The sequence below is a fragment of the Equus asinus genome, chromosome 7 (genome assembly GCF_041296235.1).
Source record: "Equus asinus isolate D_3611 breed Donkey chromosome 7, EquAss-T2T_v2, whole genome shotgun sequence".
Classification (NCBI taxonomy): domain Eukaryota; kingdom Metazoa; phylum Chordata; class Mammalia; order Perissodactyla; family Equidae; genus Equus; species Equus asinus.
In genome coordinates this window covers 64,584,295-64,606,047 of record NC_091796.1, presented here as the reverse complement: position 1 = coordinate 64,606,047, position 21,753 = coordinate 64,584,295, and the positions used below count along the sequence as shown (strand labels likewise).

At 42.0% G+C, this 21,753-nt stretch overlaps 1 long non-coding RNA gene across 1 annotated transcript; it reads right to left on the bottom strand.

Annotated features, from left to right (window-relative positions):
• Window positions 1-763: 763 nt before the first annotated feature.
• Window positions 764-4,900, bottom strand: LOC139045780 (uncharacterized). The gene is made up of 4 exons (XR_011504875.1): window positions 4,811-4,900; window positions 4,064-4,132; window positions 2,177-2,269; window positions 764-1,394 (listed from the first exon to the last, which is right to left on the bottom strand). It is a non-coding gene; the product is annotated as an uncharacterized lncRNA (long non-coding RNA).
• Window positions 4,901-21,753: the final 16,853 nt, after the last annotated feature.

The window sequence follows — 21,753 nt, the reverse complement described above, 5'->3', positions numbered from 1 at the left end:
TAAGTCCGCGCGCTCCGCTTTGGCGACCAGGGGTCCCGCCGGTTCGGATCCTGGGCGCCGACATGGCACCGCTTGTCAGGCCACGCGGAGGCGGCATCCCACATGCCACAACTAGAAGGACCCACAACTAAAAATATACAACTATGTACTGGGGGGATTTGGGAGAAAAAGCAGGGGGAAAAAAAGAGATTGGCAACAGTTGTTAGCTCAGGTGCCAATCTTTAAGAAAAAAAAAGTTAGTTTGAGACCACAGACACAATCCATGGAGACAGGGCCAATTTTGCATCCATTAGAGGAAAGAAGGATGCTGTTTTTTAAGAAAGTTCATTTTGGGGGCTGGCCCCGTGGCCAAGTGGTCAAGTTCTCGCGCTCCGCTTCCGCTGCCCAGGGTTTCGCTGGTTCGGATCCTGGGCGCGGACATGGCACCACTCGTCAGGCCACGGTGAGGCGGCATCCCACATGCCACAACTAGGAGGACCCACAACTAAAAATACACAACTATGTACCGGGGGGCTTTGGGGAGAAGAGGAAGAAAAAGAAAAAAATGAAGAAGATTGGCAACAGTTGTTAGCTCAGGTGCCAATCTTTAAAAAAAAAAGTTCATTTTCTTCAGCTATAAAGTTATGTTTAAAAACTAAAATAATTCAACAGACATTTAAAAATAACTCTTCAGAAGCAAACATTTTCAGCTCTTTTGGCTATTATTTATGAGTTACCTCCATATTTCTAACTAATGTGATTATACTAATATTTCTTGGTATTTCAATTTTAGATCTCATTTATTAACCTCCTTAAATAAAAAGAGAATTTAGCTCTTTTACATGAGACTAGTAGTGCGTGTTACAGGAAACTGTCCCGCCGAGTGTTCGTACTACAGAACGGTTTGTTCACTTACTGCTGCCCGGCGTTGGTAAGACAGGAATTGTCCATCCAACTTGGAGCATGAACGCTGCTGGGGGAAGCTTAGGTGAGCCGCGCCACTGCAGCCAAGAATTTATGTAGAAATAAAGAGGCCTTCTGAAAGAGAAAAACAAATTCCAATCCCTCCGCTCTGAGATGTGAAGTTGTTAAAATCTGTCTGGGGGAAGAGGGTGGCCCCTTACTGAAACTAGATGGCAGTAAAGGACACCAAGCTTCCTGAAAGAAGCCCTCTGTGGGAGTGGGAGGTTAAACCAGACAGAAGAAAGACAGGAAAGCAGTCTGTGCATGAGAAGGCGCGCGGTCGGGGTCTCGCGTGGAGGCCGCTCACTGTCTGCCAGAGTGCCTTCCTCGTCCGTGGGGCAGCCGATGCTATCGCTGCTCTTCCTGACCTTCTCAGAACAGACTCGAGAACTGGGCATCAATAGATCACGCTGTGGGCAGCTGAGAAAGAGGAGGGCAAGTTGACAGGAGTCCTAGGTTTGGGGAAAGGGAGAAACACAAAATAAAAGGGGGAGCGATTAGGCCGAAAGTATCGCAGAGGAAGAACCCTGCTGCTTTCCGGGAGCTCGGCATACATAGCGATACTTTCCCAGAAAGAGTTCTTTTGGTCCCAAACTCCAGGCAAGTGATAAATAATAAATGATAAATGGCCCCTTCAAGCATTCTGAGAGCAGAAAGCAGAGGAATCATTGATGTCTTTGACCATGAAGCTCAAGGAGAGAGCAATGTGAGGAAAAGATCAAGAGGAAGATTCGAGTTCCTTGTCTCCAACCCGCAGGAAGAAGATTTGACCAGTGCTTGATGGAGTGGGGATTGGGGTGGGTAATTAAATAAGAATATTCCTAACGCTGTAATTAGTTATGGTACACCTACGTTAATTAAGTATAAAGTATACAATTCACTCATTGTAATCTTTTCAGCAAATTGACACTTTTCACAATTCCTTAAAAGAACCCTTTCAAATGTTGCTAAAATGGAAATTCCTGAGGCTAGGCACACTACCCTGACCATCTGAAGCCATCTTCTTGTTGGTAAGCAGAAATAACTGCATGCTCCTTCAGTCCACCAATTATCCAAATACCAAATGTATAGGTGGCCTTCAGAACCGAGCCTTGAATATTGCCATATGTATAAACTGAGGACGTTTTGTTATAAGCCACTAAAACCAAGTCTGGCTAACTTAAGACCAAAAGAGCTTTCAGGGGAGGATGCGGCAAGAGCTCACAGAATCATAAGAACTGACGAACAAGCAGACCTCAGGAAGAACAGATGCCTGGCACCTCCTGCAGGAGTTCAAGGTTCTCCTCTGAGGTACGTCCCACCAGTGACTGCTCCATTCGCTCTCCGCCTGTAGAGAGATGCAGATTCCTGAGGGCGTTGGGGGACAGGAATCTGACCAGGTAGCTGAGCCACGTGGCCAAGGGCAGGTGGTTCAGGGAGAGTGTTGGGGGTGTGTGGTTGATAGCAGAAAAGCGGGGAAGAAGAGGTTTGGGCAGGAGGAAACACTAGCCCCTATCCCATACAACCCAAGTCTCATTCTTTCTCATATACTGCCTGGCTTCACTTTTAAATTCTAGATTTAGTCTCCAGGCAGAGAGTAAACCAATGTTCAATGGCTGATGTCTGAATTATACAATAATTTTCTTGAAGAGGAAAAATAGTGTAGCAGTTAAGTGCATGGGCTCCGGAGGTAGACGGCCTGGGTTCCAACCCCAGCTCGCCCTCACTCCCTGTGTGACCTTGAGTGTGTTCAAAGGATCGGTGTATCTAGTCTTTCGCAACTCTTCTGAGCTTTAGCTTCTTCTTCAGTAAAATGGAGAGACTGTTTGCCTGTGTCAGTTAAGGTGCCTTTGGTGATAAATAACAAAACCCAAATAAAGGAGGAAACAATGCCTTATATGACTGAAAGGTCCAGTGGTAGGAAGGCTTCAGGGGCTTAACAATTTTCCAGAATGCCCAGCTGCTTGCCATTGTCTGCTCTGTTCTTTGGAGCATGCTCATCATTCCAAGGCTGACTGCACTGTGATGACAAGACGACTGCCAGAAGCTTCTGGAATTTCATGTTTTCTCATTTGTATTCAATAAACAGAGGTGTCTCTTGCCTAGGCATCTAACAAAAATCCTGATTTTCCTCACATGGGACCGTATTTGTTCACATGCCACCAGTCACTTTGGCCAGAGGGATGGATCCAAGAGTCAGGACCAAACATAAAGGAAAAGGGCAGGGCGGATTCTGAGGGGGCGACGGCAGTCCCCAAATCTATCACATTATCTCCTAAAATTGATCTGAGGACTCAGTGTACCGACAGTGCTCAGTAGGTGTCTGGCAGGTAAGTGTTGAATGAATGGGGGTTGGGGGCTGTAGCCAGAGATCTAGAGACAGACAGAACTCAAGACAGAGGTATACTCTCCAAATTAAGACCTATAGAAGCCCTAAAAACTGAAAGGTTACAGGACAACTACCTCTAATATATACAATATTAACCCCTAAAATAAGTGTAAGGAAATCTAATAACGCTAATTTTTCACAGGATGATCATTTTGATCAGGTTTTTCATATATCAAATATCAAATTCTTTCTGAAACACTTTTGGCACCACTGCTGAAGAATGGCCAAATGTACGTACTTGATCACCTAACGCGTGTGTGGATGTGAGTGGGCAGATGAATGAAAAGATAGAGATAGATTCATAAATAGTAAAGGATACATTTCAACTGCTCACATAATATTCCAAAGCCTATTTAAACGCAGATACAAGATTAATTTGTTAGACTGTTATCTATATGTTCTAAGTATCTCAAAAATGTCTCATCTTCTGAAGGCAGATTATAGAATTCTCAGCCTGGAAGAGACTCCAGAAGTCATTATGCCAACCACTTTCCAGATGAGGGGATTTAGCCTGAAGAGATCCCTTAGCCAGGAGCACGCAACTGGTGAGTAGCAGAATGAAACCAGCGCCCAATGTCCTGATATCCGGCAAACACTTCTCCACGATATGACTCCACCTCCTCGGTGATACTAAATTGCTTAGCAAACAAGATCTCCACCAATGGTGTAAAGACAAACTTCCTCTCAATCTTCCCCAAGCAAATAATCACAATTTTGGGATTAGTAAAATGCAGCTAACATAGGTATTCTCACCTCTTCAAATTGTCTAGGGTGGGACAGTCGGCTTGGAAGAAAGTTTTGTTTAATGCAAGTTTCCCACGCCTGAAAAACATGGTAAGAAGTGGGATTTATTATCGTTGCTGCTGTTGGTCAATAATAGTGAGAAATGACATGTTAATCAGCAAGGGACAAATTACAGCTATCATTTCTTTTTTTCGCTAGAAGGTAAATAGTTGACATGTCAATCGCGTCTACAAGGACTTACTGTTTTTCAAGGTCCTACCCTCCAGTTTGCTCTCTGAGTAAGGACCCAGCGTTAAAATAGCTCTGAAATGAAAGGCTACTCTAGATATGAAATAATCCATGGAGTAAACCCAACCTCCCGCTTTTCTTAGTGCTCTGTTATTCTCACATCCAGGATGGCCACAAATAGCTTTTTGAAACTGGACCAGGTACAGAACTAGTCAAAGAAAACAAGAATAGACGATAAAATTTGGAAAAGTCTGCCATAGATTTTAGCATCCAAGCACACCACCAAAATGTTAAGATTCAACAGCTTAAGCAGCCTTTTCTACGACTTAAGCTGACTTCAATGAATCCTGCTTTGGTTGACATGTCAGAAAACAGTACACCAAGGGAGGGACCCACAAGGAAGAGCCTCTCCTATAGCCACGCCCACCAGCTTAGGTCATCGGTCCTGATACTGAAAAGCTCAACAGCAACAGAAAAGAATTCCTGTGCTCTGGAGCCATCTTTCAGGGTGAGATGTTTCACTCCTACCAGAGCAAAGTGGCAGAATCCACTGAACGTTGCTTCTCCCTCCTTGTCATCAGCCTGTCCTTTAACTCAACACTGAACCCCCTTTCTGCTGTAAGACAGACACTGAATTGCCACATTATACTCTCTGACCCTGCAGAGCCACGGTACAATATCAGGATGTCAAACTGGGTCTGAAAAGAGCTTTGTGTGGGATGAGACAAGACTCTAAAGATAGCATAGTTGCTGAATCACTTAGCGTATAACCACAAACAGCGCTGCGCTCAGCTTGCTGGGTAAAGTTGGTGCCAGAACCCCTGGTAAATCTCCGGGCTAATTGTGGAGGGTGGGAGGGTGACCTTAGAAGCAAGTTGTACTTAACAAAGAGATCAGAAGCCTAAGGGAAGAAACCCAAGTTGGAAACCCTAATAAATAAAATTTAAAATTTTCTGATTTAACAAAAGCATGCTATCATATGACAAGGTGGTTTTCCTTAGAAACAGGTGCATTTCAATTTTGTTTTTAAATATTAAATCTTCAGAGAGTTACACAATAGCTGGCAGCCTGGAAATACACTGATGTGTCCTGGCAGAATTTCAGACATAACGATTTTTTTCTTTGTAAACCTTCCATCAGTGGGAAGGCAGTCCCTGCCAAAACTAAGGAAGCCCAGCTGGAGGCTGTGAGGCTCGGCTACGCAGAGGCGGTGCGGTGCCAAGACTTCGAGGCCAAAGCGGAAACAACCACGTTGAGTTCATTCAAACGACTGAATGATCAAAGGCGTGCACGCCTTCACAAAGGCAAAAATGAATCTGTTTAGTACTTGGCTAAATTCTCTACTGTTGAAGTAAATTTGAAACGAAATTCATCAAACTCCCCCTCTTCCTGTGGAAAAATCCTTTGAGTTCCTCTGAGTGTCCAGGAGGTGGCAGACGTGCTCTTTGTTTCAACTCCTGGGGGACTGCTGCCCCTCCAACCCAAAAGTTAACGAGAATAACTGTATCTGAGTGTAACTATAAATAGGAATGTAAATATACATTTTCAGGATATCGGCAAGTATATCCAGACATGGATAGGCCTGGTCTCACTTGATGATCACTGTGTGAGGGAGAAAATGTCTCCAGGAGAGGGTGAGAATCAAAAAACGAAGGCCGGCCATGCGTGAGAAGGCTGATGGAAGAACTCGAGCTCGAGGACTCCGACCTTGTGTATGTACCTCTCATGGCCTCCATGAGCCTCACCCTCCCACCACGCCAGCCTCCTCTCCTTCCCATCATTTCTTCTTCAAGACCTGCACACAGGTTCCCGAATCGTCAGTGACCTGTGGCCTCACGGCTAGCTGAAGAGCCGGCGGATGTACAGGGAACTCCTCCGGCGACGTTGCTGACCTCTCCTCAGCCGGCCTCCTCCGTGAGGCCAGCCTCCACGCCCAGAGGTTAGCCTCGACCCTGAGCATTAGGAATATTGATCACTGTTGGAAAAAATTGAAGCCGGAAGAGGATCTTGGAGTTCTCAGTTTTCTGGGAGGACATGTAAAGTATTGATACAATCCATCATGACAAAGAAAACTCATTAAAAAAACGTAGAGATTCATGAAAAGTCTTCCACTGTTTATTTCATGAAGTGAAAACATTTATTCCAACCAGATGAAGGGACGGGGAAAAACTGTTTTCTATAGCTCCAATGAACCCATCGCAGCTAGGAAGAGCGAAATCAAAGACTTCCTTTTCAATAGTAATAAATCCAGTGAAACCTTGTTTGGTGAGGTTCTTGACATGGTTTGTAAAATCTGAGGTTACTAGATTCTGTGTTTCAGTAGTCATCCCTTACAAAATTAATAGGAAGTGCTAAATTAGGACAAATGGCCTCCAATGGGATCCAAATGCTTAACCCTAGACTGGGTGGAAAGTGTGAAAAATTAAGAATTGAACAGATCTTTTCCCTGAGTTTCATGAAGGAGCCAGAGTTCCTCAAGCAGGGAATGTAAACACTTGGGAAGGTAGCCTGAGAGCAGCAAGCGTTCTGCAGCCCTCTGAATCCCAGCTGTGTTGTACTGGGATTCCAAAACATCTGGGCCTAGAAGGAAACTGGTCACGTGAGGAGAGACAGCGGAGCCGCTGGGACAGACGGATCTCAAGGGGAAGGAGAGAAGCGGCTTCAAGACAGATGGGCGGTGCAGTTGTTGACAGAGCATGGCGCCTGTCACTCAGCTTCTCTTGTGGCTTTCTTCCAGACTCGCATCTGATTCCCAGGGGATGGAGAAAACTCTGATATGTGTCAACATTATTGGTCCCCTTCTCAGTGGTGGCTGTGTGGCTGTGGTGGCAACCATGGGGCAGCAGTGGCCTTGGGCGGTGTCAGGGCTGACACCACCAGACTCTGCCTTGAGGACTGGCACTAGCCACAGGGGTGCAGGACCTTGGCGTGGGGAGGCATCTGTGCCACCACCGCTGCTGTTGCCATCAATGGGGAAGTGAGGTTGCCTTACAGTGACCCAGTGCAGGAAGAAGAAAACACAGACCTCATGTTGTGACCAAGAGAGCAAGTTCTCAGAGAACTGGTTGTGGTCGGCCTAATAATGACCCCCAAAGATGCCCATGTCCTAATCCCTACTCTTAGAATCTGTAAATACGCAACCTTGCATGGCCAAAGGGACTTTGCAGATGTGATTAGTAAAGGATCTTCAGATGGGAAGATTATCCGGGATTATTTGGACAGGCCAATATAATCAAAAGGATGCTTAAAAAAGGAATGCAGGAGAGTCATTATCAGAGAAGGAGATGTGATGACAGACGCAGAGGTCACAGAGATTTGAAGGTGCTATGCTGTGGCTTTGCAGATGGAGAATGGGGCCCCCAAACCAAGGAATGTGGGTGGCCTTTAGAAGCTGGGAAAAGGCAAGGAAACAGGTTCTCCCCTAGAGCCTCTGGAGGGAGCACGACTCTGCTGGCCCGTTTGAGACTTCTGACCTCCAGAGCTGTAAGGTCATAAATGGATGTGGTTGTCAGCCCCCGAGTGTGGCAATTCGTGATGCAGCAATGGGAGAATAACACACTGTTGGTTGCTTTCAGAACCGTTTGTGAGGAGGGGGAGCCTTGTTTCCCACAGAACAGGGGAAGCAGAGCCAGAGGTTCCCATCCTTATTCACAGTCTGGGTGAGGAAGGGGTCAGGTTAGAGTAGGGGAGACTAGATCCACAGGTCTACTTCACTCTCCAAGTTTTTTTGGCAGAACTCTTTATCTTAGATCTCACCTTGAATCTTCATTCAAATCATCAGCATCTGTTTTCTGCAACACTCTAAAATTCCAAACAAAACATGTATCACTTAGCTCTCTCCCCTCCCTTCAAGAACCTCAGAGAGGCAAGTCGTGCCTTGAGTACCTCAAAGGATATCACATATATCCACAAGTGAGTTCCCCGGTCATCTGAAACCCTGAGACCGAAGCCCCTCCTTACATTTTGGATACTAATAAGGTAGCACTTCTCACTCACTTACTCTAGATTTCAGTTCACCCCTTAAAAGCATGCTGCTGATGAGACATTCCGGAATTGTCTTCAGAGATCTGCCCTCTGACTACCCACCTGAGGTTCAGACCCTCTTTTCAGCCAGGTTGTCATTAAATATGGAGAGCTAGTTTTCAGGGCCCAAAAAAATATTTGAATTGACTGTACTCATCTAGTACTTTTGCCAAATGAATCAATTGTTTCTTCTCAAAAATTAAATATGTCCTAGATCTGAAAAACATATACAGCCATGCTATTAGTAGCCATTACTGTACATTTTACTTATATCCAACTCTATTATCTCTGATAAGAATAGGGAGCAGGGAACACACAAAACATTGCAATTAACAAGTTATTTCCAAACTTCATTTTATCTCTGATATAATTTCTCTTAGTCCTTATACAAGGGCTACCAACAAGAAGAAAAAAAATGACAAGTTTGTTCAAGTTCCTTTTATTACTTTCCCTGACTGCCTTTTGGCAAATTTGACAGATAATATAAAAAAAAAAAAATAGTAGGGCAAAAGCACAGTAAACACTTGAAAATGATACTCAAAGGCTGGCAACAACCAGTTTCATGGTCCGTTCCAGCTGGTCTTACCCTCAAACAAGTTAGACAACCTTACACAGTCACAGCTTTCCCAGACGTCTGTCTCTTTAGCTCTCCTCCATAATCCTTCCGCACTTGATTTAGTATTAAACATCTAATTTACCTGCCAGTTAAAATGTTTAAGATAGCTTTTTCACATTTTCAAGTTGAAATTAGCACTGGAGAAAATGCTCCCCATTTACACTGTGGGGTCAAGTATTCCGCCAGGGAGGTGAGTGCCCTAGTTTCAAAAGCATGGGCTTGTGCACCTGTTAGCATCCTGCCGTCTGCGACGCCACAGGCGCCCATGTGCTGTATATCCCATCTTCGTTGCTTTGATTCACTTCGTTTTCTGCATCTTCTATTTCCTTCATCATTTAGAAGTGTCTTCTTCTTCCACCAATTTTACCACCTTTGAAGGCTGATTTATGTCCCACTTTTTCCAAAAAGCTTCCCTGATCACAGCTGTCGAAAGAAATCCCTCTCTCCTTCAAACTCATGGCACTTATCTTATGTAGCACTCAATTGGAATATATGGAAAATAATTATAGCTTCCTTGTGATGCCTTTGACTGTTACTTAACTGATGTTATTTCTCCTGTTTTTTACACCTCTGGTCTTGCAACCAGATCATAAACTTCCTGAAGATCAGAGGCCCAGGGAACTATTGTTCTGTATTCCTCACAGCAACTAGATCTGTGTCTTGCACATGAGAAACTCTCATTGATTTATTATTTATCCATTCAACATTTATTTATTAAACAATGCACCAATTCATAATTGTTGAGTGAATGAGAAGCAAAATGACTCACGTAATCTAAAAGCTGAATAATTCAATTCTTAACTCAGAATTTATCTCTCTCATTTCAGATTTACTCTTTGTTAACATTACAGAGTAATTTCTCCATTGGCAAATTTAAACTCCAAATATTCCAAACAGATTTCAAATATAGGATGGCCATGCATGTTCTTATAATTACAACTGACACCAAGTGTTCCATATTAATTAAGTGCCTAGAAGAACAGATTTTGTAGGTTAATAAACTGCAGAAGTTACCAAGACTGACAGAGCAAAACTAACTCTACCTACAAGTTTCAATTGGTAAACTGCATGTTAAATGACAACACACTTGTTTATATTTAATCTCACTTTGTCTTTACGGAACGTAGGTGTGTGTTTGTTCATTCCTTCAGGGGCAATAAAATAGGTGCCCTTGCTCCACTTTGTAACCTAAACTAATGGGTATCTGCCGTTTCTACCATAAATCTCAAGTTTCAAGTATTATAACTAAGTACGTGAAAATCATATTAAAACTGAAAATTACCATCAAAGTTATTAAACCAGATCCTATTTCAATATATGTAAAGTGGATTACATTCATTGAATAAATTGTGCGCCTAAGGATAGAAGTCTCAAAATAGTCCAAACGGTCATGTCCATATTTTTCCCCATAAACTACATAAAATAGGCTCCATTTCAAAAATAAATGCATTTACTTCACTTTATAGACTGCTGCTTTTTGTTATTTCATCTACGTGGAACCTGGCAAATTATGTCACTTTAGAATGTGACTATGCAAGGGTTCTGGGCTGTGAGTATAATTGGCGAACCTTGGTCAGGCGCCACCTGGTGGTCAAATAAATATTTTTCCTACCACAGAGTTTTGCTGTGTATATTTTTGGTAATTACAAAAATAAACCATTATAATCAATAATACTTTATCAATTCTTAATTCTGTGGAATATTGAGCTCCTGGAGGAAGTATTCAAATCATATTGCTATTGGTTCAAATCTCACCTCTAGCTTTTTTTGTTACTAGTTTCTTTATCTTGGGCCAGTAATTTAAACTCTCTGGGCTCAGGTTTCTCATCCATATCATAAAGTTGGTTTAATAATAAGTGAATAAGTGAAATAAGTGAATAAGTGACAGAAAGACACAAAGGGGATAAAATGATGCCTCGGATATAATGGGTATCAATAAGTGCCACTGACGATTGCTATTACTACCATTTTATCAGCAATACGTGTGTGTGCACTGAATGCTTATTATATGCCAAAGCACACGCTCTTTACCTACATTACCTCACTCAGTTCTCACAAGAACCCTGTCAAGCTGGCACTATTACCTATCAGTTTAAAAATTAGAAACCTAACAACAAGAAAGTTAAATGATTGGCTCAGGACCACACAGTCGGTACCACGCAGAATTCAGACTCAAGGTAGGTGCCAGGGCCGTGATCTTTACCACTATGCCATACTGCTATTATTGCCATGGGTGATAGCGGTGATGATGACAAAAAATATGCCATGGCATTCTCCCAATAAAAACAACTTTTCATTGCACAAAGCTCATTTGAAATTTCATGAGAACATTTCTTTCACTTTTTTCCCTAGTGTACAAAAGGCACAGTGAAAAGCGACCCATTCTACCTTATGTAGAGGATGCTAACTCAATTTCTTGGACAAACATTATGACCTCCCGATATTTCCTCCCACTTAGAATCTGAGATGCTTCATACACCTTTCTATAAGCTTTTTTTAGGAAGAGACTTCATTTAGGTAAGTATTTGTTTTCAACCATTTTATCTCCAGGAACAACCCCGAGGGGCTCAGTGTTCTGCACTCTATTTGCTTCCTTGTAATTAGAATAAAATATAAATATAATAAAATAAAAATTTTAAAGATACTATATTAAATGCTTTTTTACAAAATAACATATGTCCATTGTTATACCTTTAGGAAACTGTAAACAATCAGAAAGAAAAGGCAAACATTAACATTGTCACACCACACGGGCGTTGTGGCCACTCATGCCGTGTGGCCTTTAGTCCTTTTCTCCATGCAAATACTTTTGTGAATGAGATCATGTTATACACCCTGTTTGAAACCTAAATTTTCATTTAATATCAATTGATAAGGACTTGCTCTGCCATATTTCAGGGCCAACCAGCCTCCATCTTTCAGTCCAGAAAACATTGTTATTCAGAGGACTTAAAAGCCCCTCAAGCGTTTTAAATTAGAAACTGAATAATTCTGTAAGTGAAGGCACAGACTGAAAACTTATGAAATCCAACCTCAACTTTGCTATAAACAACTTTCTTCCCTGCCTTTAAAACATCCCTTTGTTCCATCAAGTATTTATTCATTCAGTTAAAACATAAGTTAAATACCAATTACGCTCAAGGTCTTGTGGGAGCGCTGACATCAATCAGATACATTGTTGCAGCATGTTTTGGGGAGCCGGTCTTTCCTAAGTACTTCCTGAATGTCAAAGGCTGCTGTCTGGGGTGAGGCTGAGATGGAAATAGGCTTCAGGTCTACAAAGGTAAATTCTCCTGCCCCATATCTACTGCACTCTCTAGTTTTTATGGAGGCTGAGAAGCTTCCTGGGAGAAAAGTTGAAAACCACCAGTGGGGTTCTGAAATCCATAAACACGTGGGAACCAAGAAGTGGGGCAGGAAGATCCAGCAGAATGAAATTGAAAAGAGTTCGATTTCGGGGCTTCTGAAAGAAAACCATCCTAAAGGATCCAGACTCCACCACAGGGCAAACACACAGAAGGGAGCGCTGGTTTCAAGAGGCAGAAATGGTGTGGTACTGTCTCTGGAAGCTGCCCTCACAGCCCCGTGGCCGAGTCAGGGGGCCGCTGGGGTGTGAGACCGCAGAGCTCTCATCAAACCATGCAGTGATCAGGGCCCAGCCACCCTACTGTAAGACCTATCCAACAGCATGACACTGAGGGGAGAGAGAACATGTCCCTGCACCCCAGCAAACTTAGAACCACCCCAGCACGGCGCAAATTGACAGCCCTAGTGGCCGGGGTCATTGGTAAAGATTTGCACCCCAGAGAGCACCAGTAACAGCAGCTATGGTGGCAGCACCTAGCTCAGAGTGGCAAAAACAAGGACAGCCACAGTTTAGCAAATGTGAGACACAGTCCTGGGGACCCAGGAAAACACAGGTGGACAGAGAGCCTGCAGGCGTGCAGGTGGAGGCTAACAAGCCTGCTCAAGCGTTCCAGAGTCAAAGGCCTATGAGCCCAACTAGTATCCTAAATGGGCAATGTGGACTGAGCGGTGCCGCAGGTGAACCTGTGAGTGTATGCCTTGTCCAGCAAGGACCACTGTGCCTCAGCCCCAGCTGATGGAGGCTGCGGAGCCCACAGGCAACACTGGTCATACTGGAAAGCATCCAGGTCGGAAGAACTTGGACAAGGCTGAAATGAGACGGGTGCTTACCCAGAAACAACACAGCCAAACTAGAAGACCATAATCACCACGATCATGAGCCAAAACTATAGCCAAGGAAATGTGGTGAAACATCAATTTTCAACAAAAAGACAAGAAACAGCAAATCAGCACAGCCTCCTGGTGTGATGAGATATTTACCAATGTCTCTTCCAGACCTCATTGTCTGTGACTATTGCCCAGAGGGGTCGCAGGCCGTGAGACCTCCATGGGCTCCATGGGAAGTGGGACTGGAGGATAAAGGTATCAAACTCCTGGTTTTTGAGTACAAAAGACAGAGCAAGCAGCCAATGGAGATGGTAGGAGCAGGTGATCTGCACTTGAGCAGTTGTGAGCAGCAATTAAAGGCACACCCACCAGTGGGAAAGGGAAGTGGGCTTAAGGCAAAGCCTAGGAAACACATGACACTTCCCTTCACATGGTATAAAATGAGGGAAGAACCAAACACCCACCCCGCAACTGTCTCCCGGAGAAATCTGATACTGGGCCTGAAATTCCAAGCCTTCAAGTCGCTGATTAACATCTTCAGTTTGGTATCTCTAAAACCATAACTATGTAATGGGATATTGGCTTCAGTCCCCGCCAAGAGCACGGTGATGCGTGCTTTCCCTAACGAACTAGGAGTTGCCTTCCAAGGTTCGGGGGCAAGGGGAAAAGAGGTCAGAGGTGGGCAGGCCTCAGCAGAGGCCAGGACTGCAGCACCCAGAGGGCAGCTCACTTTGGGCTGCATCTGGGTTCATGGCCCGCCTGCTAAGCTGAAGAAGGGCAGGAGCAAAAATGACAGGAGTAGGGAAGAACTTCCAAAGTCATCAGAGGAGATCTGGATAATTTGGCACATGAATTTATAGCTACGGCACTGTAAGTTACCCAAACTCTCCTGGAAATCAGTTTAGTCAATCATGAGTGCCTCACTTAGCGCTCACCTGAGTAGCCCTCACAGATTAGTGCAATGGTCAGCAGCACAGAGTGGGCACAATGGGACAAAGATCACAAGCGAGTCATGCTGCTTCCATTGTCCATGCCTCTGTGTTCTGTCATTTAATCCAATTTTGTCCTCTCAAGTTTTTTGAATCCTAACAAATGATTGATTTCCAGAGGAATAAACAAACCTGTGATTATTTCAGTAATTAAAATGTACACTGAACATTATAGCAACTCAAGGAGCATAAATCTCAGATGGACGTGGGGTCATGCACCGGACCTAGCACATTGACCAGTAGAACAACGATAGAGAATGCCTAGAAGTTAAGACATTAGGCAAATAAACCTCTGGCTAACATCAGTTGTAAGCAGTAAGTTGATATGTCAGGAGGATATATCCACAGAAATCATACTGTGATGACCTCATACAGCTCGAAATAGTCAGCACTCCCATTTCTAAGTATGTGTAGGATGTTAAACAGTTCCATATATCATAGAAATAATCGGCCCATTGACTTAGTAATTTCTCCGCAAGGAATTTAGCTTGAGAAAATAACCCATTTGAAAGAGAAAGTAATATGCATGAAAATATTCTTTGAAACCAATAGGAGAATGGGTAAATAAATCACAAGACATCTACCCAAATGATCATTATGAATATTTTATAGTATGGAAAATGCTTATGATATAAGGCTAATCTTAAAAAAAAAAAGACTAAGTATATGTACACTAAAACCACAAAATGTAAAAGTAAAAGACATCCATAAGAACAAAGATGGGAATATGCAAAAATTATAAGAGGTATGTTATGGCATGTTTCTACCTTTTTAAGAATGTTTCCACATTAACAATTTTTCTAAAAGGTGAGAGGAAAGATAACAAATGGGTGAGCACATGTCCTGACCCTAAGTCAATGATTAAGAATTTCTAATTACAACATAGTGATTTTTATTGAAAACTCTCCTAATTTTTCTGTGATTCTATATAATGTTCCCATAATACACCTCTATGTCTTCTTCCTTTTGTGAAATAGAAAATGAAGGAATAAGCGTGTGACACGGATCGTGAAGGAACAGAGAAATACAATATTGTCCATTAAGTGGTTAAGAGCTTGGGAGCTGGTTTGTAACAGTCTGAGTTTGAATCCTGGCTAGTCGCTAGCTAAGTATCTAATTTGTTTTAGGCTTTTGTTTCCTTAGGCATACAATGGAGACCATTTATAGCACCTATTCCACAAGACCGTTAGAAGGAATAAGTCAAGTAATGTATATAAAGTACTCCACACAGCGCCTAGAAAATAGTAAGGGTTGGTAAACATTAGCTGCCATGTTGTTGATGATTGATAATGATGGAGAGATCAAAATGTGTTGGAGGGGGATGAAAGAGAAAGAAAAGTTCATTCCTGCAAGACGCAATTGCACAAAGAACTGCAGTGGGAAACGGTTTCCAAGGCTACAAATTATGTCTCGTCCCAGATGATGTTTGAATCTTAGAACACTAGAGCAGGTCAAAGTCATCATGCCCAGATGGATGTCCCACCTCCACAAAGCCTCTTCCATATTTTGGTAATGTCTTTCCGATTAAATATACCCATATCTTTAACACAGCAGCTCCCTTTTTAGGTATAGACCCCCGTGAGAAACTCTTGCTCGTCATATCAAAAGACATGAACAAAAGTGTTTGTAGCAGCATTGTTTGTTATAACAAAAAACTGAAAACAACCCACATGTCACAGCAGGAGGATTTGTGGTGTGTTTAAACAATGGAATACTATATAGCAGTGAAAATTAGTAAAGTAGAGCTACTTCTATCCAGATGGATAAATATCACAAATATAAATTTGAAGGGGAAAAGAACAAGTTGCAGATAGATATGAACATTACAATACCATTTATATTAAGTTTTTAAACATGCGAAAGTAATACTATATTGGGGGCCAGCCCTGTGGCATAGCGGTTAAGTTTGGCGCACTCTGCTTCAGTGGCCCAGGTTCACAGGTTTTGTTCCTGGGCATGGACCCACACCACTTGTCAGCCATGCTGTGGAGATGACCCACATATAAAGTGGAGGAAGATTGGCACAGATGTTAGCTCAGGGCTAATCTTCCTCAGCAAAAAAAATAATATATTATTTATGGATATATACCACCCATATTGTTTTGGGGTACACACATATGTAGTAACAGATTAAAAATACGCATAGGAATGGAGAAAATTACGTTTAATATAATGACTACCTCTGAGGGAAGAACAGAGGAAAGAAGAGTACACAAGGGCTTCAGTTATATCTGTAATGTTGTGTTTCCTCATAATAAAAGCAATCTGAAACGAATATGATAAAATATTAAGATGTGACAAATCTGAATGATAGGTAGACAGATATTCATTATGTTATCTTCTCTCCCATTTCGTATCCCAATGGTATGCCAAGGGTGAGGCCATGGGAGTGGTCTGTTAGGGTACAGGCAAAAAGAGGGTGTATTTTTCTGGAGAGAATTTTAAAACAATAATAAACCAGAAGTTGTTCTGCTTTTTAGTATCCCCTTGAGCTGGCAGTTCCAACCGTAGCAGTTATACAAGATTCCTCCCAGCGAAGCAGACAGCTGGCACAGCTCCCAGTCTCTGCCTGGTGAGCCACTTGCTACAGCCTCACAACTTCCTGATCTGTAGAGATTCAGTTTGCTGATGTAAATATTTTTTATCAATTGTAGTACAGAATGACACCCATGATGATCATCTTAAAACATTTTAAGATCTCAATCAAAGACAGTATCATTTTTGTAACAGTCTACTGAATAAATCAGGAGAAAAGATATATTTTAGAAAATTTTTAACAATTACGGCTGATACTAAAAGCATCCTCAATTCACTCCTCAGTTTGACTAGAAATATTTCAATGTACCTGAAAGCTTTAACTATTTTAGTCAATCACGGTGTTGCTATAATAATGATATAGCGTAAGATCACAGATTAAGATTGGATTGCAAAGGCAACAGGGATGGCAAAAGTAACGAACCTTTGGAGAAAAACCCTGAAATTGCCCGTAAAATACCCTAAGCATGGTTTCATGAATATAATCGTGTATTCACATTTCTTCTTATGCTCACTCAAGTTTAAGACTCTGGAACAATAAGAAAGTCTGGCTATCTGGGCCTGCAGACCAATTTGCCATAAAGATCACCATCAAACCCTATTCCAGGTGTGAAGGGGTGGGTGGAGAATGCTGCAGACTCTACGCTTGAGCAGACCTCAGAATCACCCAGAAAGCTTATTGGGTTCCCAGGCCCCACCACCACCAATTCTGATTCTGGAGGCCTGAGAATTTGCATTTCGAGCAAGCTCTCAGGTGATGCTGATGCTGCCTGTCTGCAGACCACATTTTGAGAACTGTTTTAAGGGATATTTTTCCACCACTTTTTCTTTCACGCTACACATTGACTTTAGAATCTAATCATCGCATAATAAGAGGTTCTAAAGCTGAAGCGTAATGTCGGTGCCTGGAAGACACCAGGCCACAACAGGACCTTATCATACACTGGGTAATGAAATTAAATCAAGTGACACATAACAACATAGAACCATATATTATATTGTCCTAAATATTTACACAAAAGTCCCTGTCTTTCAAAGAACTCGCTGTGCTCCTGCGTTTTCTCTCTACTGGATATATGAGAACTATACAAATTTATTTGATAAAGAAAGAGTTTACAAAACTAATTGATTTCCAATTCAACTGCTTGCAACTGCTTATACCACAAGGCCACCTGTCGTGCTTCCTATTAGCTGGTGCACTGGAGTGGTTTAAGGGAAAAAGTTAATGGTGGTGTTACATTTGATAGGATGCAAACAATTAGATTTACATTTGATAGAATATATGCAAACAGGCACTTTATTACCAATATATCAAAATAATTGCATTGTGTCATTAAAATGAAAGAAAAAATACTGCAAGAAAGCAGGGTCATTTTGATCTTGAGACACAAAGACAGCGTTTGTCCACTGTCTGGTGAGAGGCAGTTATTCCTGCAGCATTTTCTCACCAGGTCAGGGCTCTTCTCCAAACGCAAGCACCACAGTTACAGCATCAGAAATGCACACTGTATATTCCACTCATTATGATGCTCAAGCTTGTGTATGAGGAAGAAAATGTCATTTGGCAGCAAGAGGACACTGAAATTTTAGTTTAAAATGTAAGGGAGTCCAGCAAACTAACCAAGATACAATGTAAAGAGAACAGCTGAAGGAAACAACAAATTGCCTTAAAGGGATGTTCGCATAACGGTTGTGTTTAACTTCTGACCCGGCTGAATCACAGGACACTCTCCGTAAACGCAAGAATGGCATTTTTCCAAATATTTTCTGAATATTCCATTTAAGTATCTTGAATCTTAAGCGTTTTCTATATTTATTTCATACAACTTAAATATGTAAACAAATTATTAGATACTAAGAAATATAAATTCTGTTACATTGAGCAAAAATTATAATCTATTTTTTGTGTTTCATGTTGGCTTTTTTATACATCCGAGCAACTTTACAAAGTAAACCTAAATTCTAAACATTAAACTCCACTTACTGGCCGTTCAAATATTTTTCTGACCTTACAATAGTGGACAACATTCATTCAATAAATATTTACTGGATGCATACTGTACATAAGTGAAGGATTATAAACAGACACACACACACACATGTAAACTCTCCCCTGAAGGAAAAAGCAAATTATTTTAAAGGGAGGTTTTCGAAACTGCGGAATTTAACATATGAACTACTCTTAATACAGAATACCCTCCCTAAATGTAAAAGAGAGGGGCTAGGAGAGTTTTCCCAAGTATTCTGAAGATTCCAAGGCCAAATAAATTGTAGAAACACTGACTCTCACTCTCAAAGTTGTAAGTAATTCTGATATACAATAGGAAGTGCCGAGGACCACAAAAACCAAAAAGCATGACCTTTATAGAATTGACTCCTTCGTTTGCTTCACCCTAAAACAACCAATCCATCACTAAATTTTATGACCTCTCCTTATAAGATATATCTCCAATCGGTTCATGAAAAGATACCATGCAAAAATGACCAAAGGATTTGCATCATGTAATGTATGTTCTCTGACTTCATTAAATTAAATTAGAGCTCAATAACAGAAAGATAACTAAAAAAATCTCCAAATGTTCAGAAACTACATAACATCCTTCTAAATAACCAATGAGTTAAACAGAAAATGATGAGTGAAATTAGAAAATATTTTGATCAGAAGAATGACAAAAACATGATATATCAAAACTTGCGGAATGCAGCTAACACAATGCTTAGGGGAAAATTTATGGTTCTAAACACATTTACGAGAAAAGAAAGAAAGTTGAAAATCTGTAATATACCTCCCAAATCAAGAAAGAGAACAGCAAATTAAGCCCAAAGCAGAAAAAGGGAAATAACAAAATAAGAGCAAAACTCAGCAAAATAAAAAACATATGATTAGAGACAATCAACAAAGACAAAAGTTGGTTCTTTGAAAAGATTAATCAAACTGATAAACTGCCAGCAAGACTGATCAAGTAAAGAAAAAACACAAATTACCAATAATAGAAATTAAAAAGGAAATATAACTACTAAAGCTACAGACATTAAAAAGTAATGAGCCTATTATGAATACTTTGATACCAGTAATACAAATCAATAATTTTTTTATTTTTATCTTATTTTTTTGGTGAGGAAGATTGGCCCTGAGCTAACATCTGTTGCCAATCTTCCTCTTTTTGCTTGAGGAAGGTTGTCACTAAGCTAATATCTGTGCCAGTCTTCCTCTGTTTTGTATGTAGGATGCCTCCACAGCATGGCTTGATGAGTGGTGCATAGGTCTGCACCCAGGATCCAAACCCATGAACCCCAGGCTGCTGCAGCAGAGTGTGTAAACTTAACCACTACACCACCAGCCCCGCCCCAAAATCAATAATTTCATCCGATAAAATCAGATGAAATGGACAAATTCCTTGACAAATACAACTTACCAAAATTGATACAAGAAGAAATAGAAAATCTGAATAGTCATGTATCTTTTAAAGAAATTGAATTTATAATTAAGACTCTTCCAACAAAGAAACTCCAAGATTCAATAGCTTTGCTAGTAAATTTCCAAATATGCCCAGAGCTCCACACAACCTGGTCACATCCTCTACCCCCCTTCCACCTCAATGCTCAGATCCTCACCATCATGCTCTGCTTTGAGACCACAAGAACCGAGGCCGTCATGCCCAATGTCCCTGTTTACGTTCGTCACCACCTGCCCAAGATCATCTCCCACTACCCTCACCTCCACAGAGCTCTCTACATTCCTTAATTGAATTCCATTTCCCACCCTTCTCCAACTTTCAAAAACCTTCACGGGCCAGCCCATGGCATAGTGGTCAGGTTTGCACACTCCACTTCAGTGGCCCAGGGTTCTCAGGTTCAGATTCCGGGTGAGGACCTATGTACCACTCATCAAGCCATGCTGTGCTGGCCAGCCCATGGCATAGTGGTCAGGTTTGCACACTCCACTTCAGTGGCCCGGGGTTCTCAGGTTCAGATTCCGGGTGAGGACCTATGTACCACTCATCAAGCCATGCTGTGCTGGCCAGCCCATGGCATAGTGGTCAGGTTTGCACACTCCACTTCAGTGGCCCAGGGTTCTCAGGTTCAGATTCCGGGTGAGGACCTATGTACCACTCATCAAGCCATGCTGTGCTGGCCAGCCCATGGCATAGTGGTCAGGTTTGCACACTCCACTTCAGTGGCCCAGGGTTCTCAGGTTCAGATTCCGGGTGAGGACCTATGTACCACTCATCAAGCCATGCTGTGCTGGCTTGCTCCTCAGTGCCACTTCTGTAACATGGCTTACTTTCTTCCTGAAAAAAAATCTTGTCTTGAAAATCATGTCCTCAGCCTTCACTGCTTTGTATTCCTCATTGTTATAGCCATTTACAGATGCATGGATCATCATCCCTCACATGCCCTGGAGTCTATGAGTACCTGGCCACTATCACTGTCTCCTATACGTTTCCTGACATATTACTTGGCAATTTCAATATCCATCTTGATGATAATTCTTCCAATCTCTAGCTTTTCAATTCCTTAGCTTCTACTTCCAAATCTTGTTCTCCACTCTACCTCAGTCACACCCTCTCATGGACATACCCCTAGACCTTGTTTTTATCCATAACTGCATTGTTTCACTTCCCCCTTACCTAGCTAAGCTGCCATGGACCATTATTATAATCACTCCCTTTCATACACCATCAACCTCCTTGTCTTTCTCTCCCTCCATCCCACTCCCTAGTGTATTAGTCAGGGTTCTCCAGAGAAACAGAACCAATAGGATATATAGAGAGAAATACGTAAGAAAAGATTTATTATGGGAATTGGCTCATGTAGTTATGGAGGCCAACAAGTCCCACAATCTTCTGTCTGCAAGCTGGAGAACATGAAAGCCAGTGATGTAATTCAGTCCAAGTCCAAAGGCCTGAGAATTAGGGAGCTGATGGTGCAAGTCCCCCTCGGAGTCTGAAAGCCCAAGAACCAGGAGCATTGATGTCTGAGGGCAGCAGAAGACGGACGTCTCAGCTCAAGCAGATAAAGAGTAAATTCACCTTTCCTCTGCCATTTTGTTCCATTCTCACTCTCACAAATTGCATGATACCCACTCACATTGGGGTTCACCAATTCATAGG